This window comes from Fukomys damarensis, unplaced genomic scaffold, assembly GCF_012274545.1.
Source record: "Fukomys damarensis isolate Sample0158 unplaced genomic scaffold, DMR_v1.0_HiC HiC_scaffold_10, whole genome shotgun sequence".
Taxonomy (NCBI): Eukaryota; Metazoa; Chordata; class Mammalia; order Rodentia; family Bathyergidae; genus Fukomys; species Fukomys damarensis.
The window spans coordinates 30,716,205-30,727,305 of record NW_022900922.1 but is presented as its reverse complement, the minus strand read 5'-3'; the positions used below and the strand labels follow the sequence as shown (position 1 = coordinate 30,727,305).

The 11,101-nt window shown below is 36.7% G+C and overlaps 1 protein-coding gene across 1 annotated transcript in view; it reads right to left on the bottom strand.

Annotated features, from left to right (window-relative positions):
- Ofcc1 (orofacial cleft 1 candidate 1) overlaps positions 1-11,101 on the bottom strand; it is a 539,007-nt gene that overhangs the window by 262,865 nt on the left and 265,041 nt on the right. The window lies entirely within an intron of this gene.

The following is an 11,101-nucleotide window of genomic DNA, read 5'->3' as shown; positions in this document are numbered from 1 at the left end:
ATGAAGCACAATCAGAAGTGACACATTAGCTAATCAATCAGTGAATTGTTCGTGTCAATATTCTTCATACTCTAATCTGCTTCCGACTTCTGACCATTAGCTGTGCAGTGTTTAGAATCAGCATTAGTTAATACATTTCTCATGCTATTTTTTCTGAACTGGGGGAGAAAGACACACTCACTTGCTTCCTGCCCTTCCACACATATCAGGTTTTCCTATCATTTAACTCACAGCAGCACAGAACATAATCAGGGCTTTGACTTAAATTACACCGCACATGAACTTTGGTCAGCACAGCCTCCAGTGTGCACCCATGCAGTTCCTCAGGGGCTGTGAGGGTGAGGATGAAATTGCCCACCAGAGGAAGGTTAGAACAAATCACTGAAGTGTCTGAGTCAACGAGGCAATCACTTCCTTTCAAGTCAGCTGCATAAGCTGAAGAGGTAGAAAAGCTAAATGGATCCAGTGCCCTAGATCTTACCCTTTTCCTGTAAATTCACCTGCTTCAGCTCAACTATTTATCAGAAAGCAGCATATTTCCCATAATATACTATAAATTCAGTAAACACCAGGTCTGCCTATGAAGTAAATAATTAACTCAATAATTTGTAGTCTATGATTGCAGCTGTACACTAACATTGTACAGAATAAGGTATCCTCTTGAGCTCCTTTTAAAGGGATGAAGTCTAGAAAACTACAATTGAACTTGACACCTTTGAATTTTAAAGATTTCAAAAGCATGATATTTTGCCATTTTGAAAAAGTTATTACAAAGGTCAGATATGACCATGGGGTTAGACAAGTTACATAAATATATAAAGTATAAACGTGGAAATCAGACACCTCTACTAGGGCAAAGAGGAAATGGGACCTAAAGTCATTAAAAATATTTATGTAATTATTTGAAGACCATATGATTTCATGTCATGAAACATTAGAGAAATAACAAAAAAAAACTTACAACAGAGAAGATATTCAGTAATATCTTGATAAACCACCAGTTAATTATGAAGAATCATTGATTTTTCTAAATACCAGCAACAGCTGCTTTGAACATACGATGAACAAATAAAAATCCAGTATCTATAACTCCAGATAACCTTCAATAATTCATTCATTAATATTCAACTTTCATATGAATCTATAGGTGATTACCAAGATTATTAGTCTTACCCAGAAACAAGTGAAAGACAAATGACTAAAAAGAGAATTAAAAACAGAAAGTCAAAGATAGAGAAATTCAATTCCATTTCCCATTTCTCTGTTTTAGAAAAGCTAATCTATGAAAGTTGGTCTGCTGCTAACATAATGCCATGCTGGATAAATTAGCTTTCTCAACTGCCTATTCTTACTTCCTTTCCAAGTCTTGTGGGTATTTGATATATCAGTGGTTTGAAAATCTAAATACGGTACTAGTTGGAGTTTGCTAACAAGTCCTAATTAATCGAGCCATATTCTTCCTCCCCTAAGGCCCTCCCGTGTGGTAAATTGCTCAGCACTCTAACTTGCAAACCACTGGAGGGCTGTTGAATGCATAATTGCTGCGGGGTTTTACCGTGAAGTCCCCCAAGGCATGAACACATCCTGGGCTCTGCTGGACCCAGAATCTTCCACCAGTGGAAGGAAGCATGCCGGAAGTTCCCAATTTACAAACAGGAACAGACTTCCGGCCAGTGAGTAACTGTGGTAATTCAAAGGGAAAATACAAATACACTGATTTGTTCCCTCCTATTTAAAAGGCCTCCAAAAGTCATATTAAAATAGGTTTCTTTCTCATTTGAAGCAACATTATCCCACACATAAATTTATGTGCATATAAATTGGGATGTGGCCTTTCAAATTATGAAGTTAGATATCAGTCACACCCCTGATGCTTCAGATTACGCCTTGATTCATTTAGCAAATATGTACTTTCTGTGCATTTAGGATTGCTTATATCTATGTGATGCACTTAAGGGTTTATTCCAGTAGCAATGTTTTTATCACACAGAAATGCACTTCAATATTAAAGCAATTAATATAGTGAACTACTAGATTTTGTATAGACAAACTTAACTTATCTTTGACAAATCTGGTAACTACGGGCAAACATTTTTCTCTTCACTTTATAAAAAACATTTTCATAACTGAACAATAATAATAATTACACTGTTTATCATTACCTTCAAAGTAGTTATTCAATGGGAGGCATAAACCAAAAAGATTCTTCCAAAAAAAGAAACAAACAGGTAGTAACACAGACTTTCTTTTCAACCAAGATAAACTATTTGTATAAATGAAACATATTAGCATATATATTGAAATATTTTTAAAACAACAAGATATGTAATTTGGGGAAGTATTTGAACTTCTCTACTTCCTATTTATCTCCTGCTTTGTTCCTTATTTGTGTATATACATTATATGTCTATATATTTTATCATATAGGAAAAACTATGTAATACTTGAGCTTGTTGCATCTGACTCATTTCACTGAACATTATGTTCTCAAGTTGCATCCATTTACATACATCAGATTTATCTTTATGGCAGTGTAGTACTTCATTGTGTATAAATACCATATTTTCTGTATTCATTCATCTGTTGAACATATATGCTGTTTCCAAGACCTAGCTATTATACACTGCACTCCTATAAATTTGGGTATGAATGTATCCCTATAATATGATGATTTTAATGTTTTCAGGAAAATACCTAGGTAGGGAAATAACTGTGTCAAATGTAATTTCTACTTTTAGTTTTTTGAGGAATCTCCACATTGATTTCCACAGTAGTTGTACTAGTTTATATTTCCACTAACAATATAGTAAAGTTCCTTTCCCCCATATCCTTGCCAGCATTTGTTATTGTTAGATTTTTTGATGATAGCCATTCTTTCTGGAGTGAGATGGCATCTCAGTGTAGTTTTAATTTCCAAGTGCAAACATTTTATCTCATGAGGCAAAGTATTCTAGACTTCCTATTTTTTGTAGGGCTTTTGGTCAGTAATGTAATGAATGTTATAGAAAATTTTATTTTCTGTTAAATTATTTTAACACAAACCAAAAAATATGCAAAAGAAACTCTAAATGTGATTATTTAGAGATTGAGGACTAATTGGTACTAAAAGCATAAAATGCTATAGTCATGAAAATTTTTTCTTAAAAGGAAAATATAACTATCAGACTCCAGTTAAAATGGTGGCCTAATGAAGACCAAAATTAATATGGAATTTCACAGACAGAGTGAAACTCCTTGTTCCGATAACAAACGCATCTTTTAGAAAATTCCCCCAAATATTTAAGAGGATGTAGGTAAACAATTCGGCATTCTGGTGCATCAGAAATCGAATTTTTCCTCTCTTTCTTTCTGACATAGCTGGGCTTGTATCTCTGCAGTCTCTCTGTGTTCCTTAGCTCTAGCATTTCTATGACTCTAAAATCCTTGAGAATCCTTTTCCCCATCATATAGATTCTTGCATTAACAGTTTTATTCTAAACATATTTTACTGGCATATCAAAATGTATAAATCATATAACGTCCTTAAATATTACACTGACCCTCATAGATTCTTTCTTTGAACTACATACAACAGATTATACAAAATATAATATATGATCATCTATGTGAAGTGTCATCAACATAAATTCAAAAAGATAGAAAAATAATGCTTAAAAATTGGTCAAGCGTTACCAATGCCTTCAAATTTAACACTAATGGAAACAGAAAAAGATACGACAACTGGACCCGCTGATTTCCTGGGGAAATATGTCTGATTATCTGAGGACAGATAATTCCTTCTGAGAAAATGAATTAGGGTTTTGTTTTTCTGTGGACATTCCCCTAACTCAAGTGTTTTATTAAAATATTACTTTCGCCAACTAGACATTGTTCTAGAACTCTGTTATTCCTTTAAAAAATGTAAAGGGAAAGCAAATAATTTGTATACACGTTAATATCAACAGGTAATGTAGTCTATACATTACTATCCACTTCTATATTTCAGTAGTAAGAACGCTTTCCCAAGTGTTTATTTTTAGACTTCCAAATCAATGAAAGAGATTAAAATCACTTAGGAGCCAAATGGTATCTAAAGACACAAATCCAGGTCAGTTCAATAAACCTAAAACAAATGATTTTCTTAATAATTGTTGAAATGTCCTGAAGCAAAAAATATTTTTAAATGTTCTATAAATTTTATATAACACCTGTTTTCCACCTTAAGGGAAAGAACAGCTATAAATGAGAACAGTGTAAACAGTTTTAGACAATATCACTTTTAAAATAAGCTAGGCTATGGGCACAATTGGGAAAACCAGTTCTCTTCAAATATTTTCTCAGATAATCTGAAGTATTCACGTAGCATGAGTGCCTACATGCTATTTTTAGCACAAATATTTTGATATATGAGTTTCTGAATAGCTACAGCAATATGAAGATCAATTTTAGGTCACGATTCTAAACCTGATCCAGGATTCTCTAACTCATATGCAACCATGATGGATCTCCTAGTACTAATTCAGATTGCTCCCACGTCTTTGGGAAGAATCCTAGTCACACAGGCTCACTCACACACTCCCTCTGCTTCCTTGGAATTTCTGCCACTGTCCTCTGTTGTGCAGTCCTCTGTATGGCTGCTACGGCAAGGATTCTGTGTTCACCGTGATGCTCTTCAAACAACAGGTGACTACACACCCATCACGAGACCAGTTGTGGCACCTCTTTTAGACAAAGCCACATGGAAACCACTTATTGTCAATTCCAGAGATGTTGCTTGGGCTCCTCAAGGGATCGCTGTGGCCTCCAACACTGATTCTGCAGGCTCCTTCCCTCTGGAGGCCCTGCTGTGCTCTCTCTAGCTTCCTCTCTGTTCTATCAAGACTTGAACTCAGCCTGTCTCTCCCACAGTCCATCAGTAATGCCAAGTGAGGGGTACACTCACCTTCTCCCACTGCACTGCAGACTTGCCTCTGTGTGACTCTGATTAGCAGGGAGGGTGCCGAGGCCTCCAGCAACTGAAAGAGGCCTCAGTCTTTATTCCAAGATCCCCTCTTCCTAAAACCCAGCAATAAACACCTGAGGATTGGACCGCAGGAAAATATGATTGGTAAGCACTGAACTTGATCAAGAAGCCTTTCCTCTCTGGCACTGAGATGCCAATGGGCAATCAAGCTTCTGTCCCATCTCGTTCCTTAGGAGGCCTGTCCCAGGAGGCTTCCTGGTTTTTCTTAAAAAGGAAACGCAATAAAAGAACAAGTTAAATGGTGACAAAACAGAATTTAGTGAAGTTTAAATTTAATATAGGATTTTTCCAACATCGTGCAACTTCTTATTGTTACAGCCAAATGTGTTTTTGAAAATTTCACACAATATTTAAAAGTTGAATTAATTTTTAAAAAGGTATTTTCTGTCCAACTGCTATAATTCTGACCATGTCACTGATGTATGAGAAAATTCATATTTATTTCCCAGTTTTTCATTGAAAACCTATGTTCATAATTGGCCTTTTAATCCACAAATCTTCACACATGTTTAGTCCCAGGATGTACATAGCTCAGTTTAATCAACTAAACTGGAATTCCAGTTATACTAGTTGAGTATCCTTTATCCAAAATATTTGGGACCAAAAGTGTTTCTGATTTTGGCTTTTTTCAGATTTTGGATTACTTGCGTACACTTAATGAGACATCTTGGGGATGGAACCTAAGTCTCAACGTGATACTAATTGATGCCTCATATATGCCTTATACACAAAGCCTGACAGTCATTCCATGCACTATTTCTAGTACACCTGTGCTTAGCAGCAACCTGTTGCATAAAGTTATATGCGGAATTTTCCACTGTGGCATCGTATCTGTGGGCAATAGTATCAGATATTGGAGCACTTAACAATTTTTATTTTCAGTTTAGGGAGATTAAACCTGTAGTGTGCTACATGCACACGCATATATACTCTTTCCTACTTTTCCAATAATTCGCTCAATCAAGAAATATTATTTATAAAATAGCAGTAAATGTTTTATATAAGGGAATACTGGTTTTTTGAAAATGCCAGATCAATCTAAAATAATCAATTTTAATTCTAAAGCTGCTCTCAACGTGATTGCTGTTGAAATATGTTTCATGAACACAGATCCTTTGTGTCTATTTTGTTTATGTCTGTATTTCTCATACCTGGCTTAATGCCTAGAAAGCAGAACATGCTCGATAAGTATTCTCTTCAGTGAATGAGGAGAAGGAAACAGACATAAAGAAATTACAGTGTTATATGTAATTCTAAGTAAAAATGCCATATAATTTATTTTATGGCCAACTAATCATGTACATACTACTGCCATTTTCACTTAAATTGTATTTACACTCAGAGTTTGATATGGTCAGTAAGTAATCTAAGACATATGAACCAGAGGGTACATTTATCAGATTTTTATTTAGTTTGTCTTTGCATTCTTGAATCCATTTCTCCTCACTAAATGCCTCACAATTTCCTAATCCTATTGTACATAGTCTGGATAGATCAGCAACTCTAGATTCCTGGCTTCAGCCTATTTCTCCAAACCTGTGATAAAGCCAAGGTACAGGTCAGCTGCCTAAGCATGAACAGTCAACTGCTCTTCCTTAGGGCTTTGAATTTTGAACAAGAGAAGCAAGGATGGAAGAAACCTGACAATCAGTCAACACAGTAGCAACAGCTTTACTCGAGCCAAACTGCTCCTGCTATGAGACAGTTACACCACAGGCACCGTGCTTTCTGCCCACGCTCACGATCTATTCTCTAAGTTCACAAAATCTTTCTGTTTAATACAAAATCATTTCTGTTGCTTACCACTAAGAAATTCTAAGTGATTCATGTCCACAGAGGCACTCTAACAACCAGTGTGCATCCTTGGGAGATGCTGCCATGTATGTCCAGCAAGGAAGCACAGAAACACCTGTCGTCTTCAAATCCCAGGAGAAAACAGGGAAGGGAGACAGGTCCCTCCAAATCCTCAAATCTGCTTTTATCAATAACTACAGCTATGCTCTCTTAAATAATAATGCATAAAATTGATTATGCTCATTTTCCATCCTCTATCATTCTTAACCTCAGTGAAAGTTAAGATTTGAAAGGAAAAATCCGATGATGTGCAATTCCATCACTCACTTCTGGCTTGACTGTTATATTCACTTCTATAATTATTTCTATTTCTTCTTATCTAATGTTTTTTCATGATCCCTTCTCACATCTGACTGAGATTTCTTTTTATTACCATTCAGAACTCATGCATTAACTGCCTTTTAAGTGCCATCATACATATTCATAATATTATAGATGCCCTTTCTACCTCCCCAGCCCTTGGGACTATTAGGTTAGGAACCTAAGCCAATTCCCTTATCTCTTCTTTAAAACTCTAAGCAGCTGTGCTTTCTCTACCCCATCCCTTTTCAACTTCTGTAACTCTGGGCTTCCCTTTCTCATAAAGATAACCATAATTAGGCCAAAGCATTACTAGCAGTGAAATACTCTGATCAGGAAAGCAGAATACAAACATAGAGCACAGGTTCTGGGCAGACTGAAGCCGAAAATGAGCATCCAAACTGCATATGTGTACTTTCCTCTAGGGATTCACTACAGTGGGTGGTTTAATGTCTTTTGCTAGTAGCCTACAAAGAAAGGCCAATAGGAAGCAGAAAAAAGAGTATGAAGCTGAGCCTAGCAGTCTTTCCTCAGAAGTAAGGAATGCAAAAGTAGAGCAGGTGAAAAAGAGCCTGGGCAGCAGCAGAAGGAAGGACAGAAAAATGCTTTCTCTTGTTCTGTTTTGTTTTCTATTTGCATTATGCAAAAGTGAATGATACCAACTTACAGCGTCAGAGCCACAGCATCCTGTGATTTTCCTGAACATGCCCAGATGGATAAACCTGTAGGGAAAGCCTCACCTTGAGAGCACAGGTGGGTCTGAGGGTGCATGAAGGCTTCCAAACGGTCCTAAGCCATACACTCCTTGCTATAGCTGCCCACTGCACCTACTTCTAAAGATTGGTATGTACTTATATTACTTTTCTACTCTACTAAGGAACTCGGGCCATCATAAATTTGAAATCTTTTTATCTAAAAGTTGTTTTTCGAAAATTCCTCTCCTAGATTTTTTTCCTCATAATTTAAATTGTTATTTATCTAATAATTTTATATTCCTGGAGATAATTTTGATAAAGTACTATTGGAATTTTTTCATTGCTTGCAATGTTTTCCTTTAAAGAGCGTTTTAAAGGGGGAAACAAGATATCTATTTATAAGAACAGTATTTGTGTTGATGGTAAAAGTAGCATGGAAAGACTATGTAACTATCCCAATTTGTCTAAGTAATCATATTAGCAGACAATATAAATCACTTAAATTTTATTAACAATAAATATTGTGTTATATAATATGTAGCATTTTCTAAATTCTCGGGTTGAAAATAGTCTTTCTTGTTCACAGAACATAAAATTGCACATCTCATTGTAACTGAAGTTTTTGAAGCTCTTGAAGGGTTTGGGTGTAAGGCTCAAGATCAATCAAATAAATATTTCTAACAATTAGCTATGTGTCAGAATAGAGATGCTATAACACATTCTTGGGCCCGTGTCTGGCTGGATTTATAGGGATGATAACTATTTCCTTCATGTTCACATCTAAAACTTTTTCTCTTTGGTTTTTCCACTCTTCTTTACTTTGGGGTTATAACTTCTCTATTTTCCAGAATTAGATCAACTATTCTTCATGAAAATTATTGCCTTCCAAGCCTGAGTTATCTCTCAGACACAAGGACTAAACCCACAGAGAATACCTACAGAGCTTGAAATTTAGCTAGGTTGCAATGAGGTTTACAGTAATATATCCGATAGATTTAAACACTGTACCAAAAAATCATTAAATCTTTCTAAATGTTTACATTGATTACAAGCTGAAATGACAATATTCTATACATATTGCTTAAATAAAATCTATTATTAAAAGTAATTGACTTGTTTCTTTTTAATTTTGGTAAGGTAGGTATGAGAATATTTTATATTACATATGTGGCTCAGATTACATTTCTGTTAGATATTACATGCCAATAATATGTCCCTCCACCCTAAGATATCCTTCAGCAACACCTAATATGCCGTGTGTCATTATTCTCCCTACCCCATTTCGTTGAGCTTAAAATAGCTAAGCCATCAAGTGATACCCTAGCTTTCAAAATATGTTTAAAAATATACAGCTTTAAGGTTTTTCACAAGGCTTCTGAGTCTCTTTTGCCTCCAGATAATAAGAATATGAGTCAAAGAAATTTGACAACCTCTGTAGAACACAAATTGTGAAGAAGGCCTGTTGCATCCTTCACTAGGCCAGAGAATATGCCTGCCTCCCTGGAGTCGCACTGTAAAATACCCTACCATTAGAAAGCACATTTGCCTGTCAAGGAACTATTATAGATTGAATCCAAAATATCCCCCAGAGGCCCATGCATTAAGGCTTCATCATCAGCCCGTAACACTACTGGGGCCTGGTGAAACCTTCAGGAAGCAGGGCTTAATGGGAGGAAGTTAGGTTATTGGGAGTGTGCCCTCAAAGGGCATGGGGGACCATGGCCCTTTACTGTTGCTTTTGTTTCCTGGCTGCGATGAGCTACATAGATCTCTTTCACCATTCACTCCCACCATGACAGTCCTCTGATGCCACCGATCCAGCGCAACAGGGCCAAGGGTCCATGAACTGAGACCATAAGCAAAACAAAGAAAAAGGAAAAAAGAAAAAAAGGAAACAAAAAACCCTTTCCTCCTTTTAGGTTGATTCTTTTGGGTATGTGTCACAGTAACAGAAAGCTGATTAATAATATAGGAACCAAAAATCACAAAACTACTCAAGCTGATGACAGCAGAAATTTGTCTTCTGAACTGATGTGGCTGAGATGTCAGCTGATTGCCAAGGGACTGGAACTCTCTCTGCCTGTGCCTGAGCAGGCGCCCCCACCTTCAGCATCATTTATGCCAATCCATAGGTTTGCTAACACTGGATGTCTGACCCGCTGTGGAGTTTAACCTGAACCTGAGAGGCAGACACCACAGATGTTATGTTGGTTCTCCTTCTGATGCCTTGTCCATTTAACTACTGAGGTATCCCACAAAGTCATATGGCAGAGGACACAGACACAAAAACATAGGCCACTGAGTCAAACAAACTTTGGGTTAAATCCCTCATGCTAATCTTCACTGTCTGCCTTACCTGAGCCAAGTTATAAGCTTGAGTCCCTCGTCCATAAAATGCAGCTAATAATAAAATATACCTGAGGCAGTGTCTACTACTTGTGCCCAATATACATTCACTTCTTCTTTAATAACAAAAGCCCTTCACTTTCTGCTTCAAATTTGACTCCCAGATAAAGACAATAGTCCTCATCCAGTCTTACAGATGCCTGTGACTAGTTGCCAGCAAAGGTGATATGAATAAAAATGGCATATCAGACTACCTGCACGTGGGCTGCTTCTTCCTTCCCAAGGCTTAGAAACAGGGAAATGTTATCAAGTCACCATGAACCATGTAGATGAGAACAATGGCTCAGGAATCACAAGGAGGCAACAAAACAGAAAGATCTAACCATTGTCAGTGTGGCCTTTATCACATTAACTGAATTTGTAACCCTAGCTATCTATCATTCCAAAGAAGAATGAAATTAAAACAGATACCACACATAAATTGCTTAATATGTGATTAATATGTAAGACACTCAGGAATGGAAGTTGATATTACTATTGACGGCCCCTACAGTTGCCACTAGGCTTACAAGAAAACCCACATGTGCACACATAGACAAAGAAAGGTAAGAACCATGCTAACTCTAAGAGCAAACATGACACAATGTGGTATGCAGAAATCTAGAGGCTGGTGGAATTTCCCCCTGAGCCTTAGAAATTAAAAATTACAAACTAACTGCTCTGTATACCATGGTAATCTAATGGGATCAGAACTGCCTGTTTTGTACAGGTGGGAATCATGCTATGGCTGCTAAGTGGGACCAGCAGAGAACACATCTGTGCTAGCCCACGCTTCATTACTTCAGACAGTTCTATCTCAAAAAACTATCTGGTCATTAAATTCAGATGCCTTTCATCTTATTCA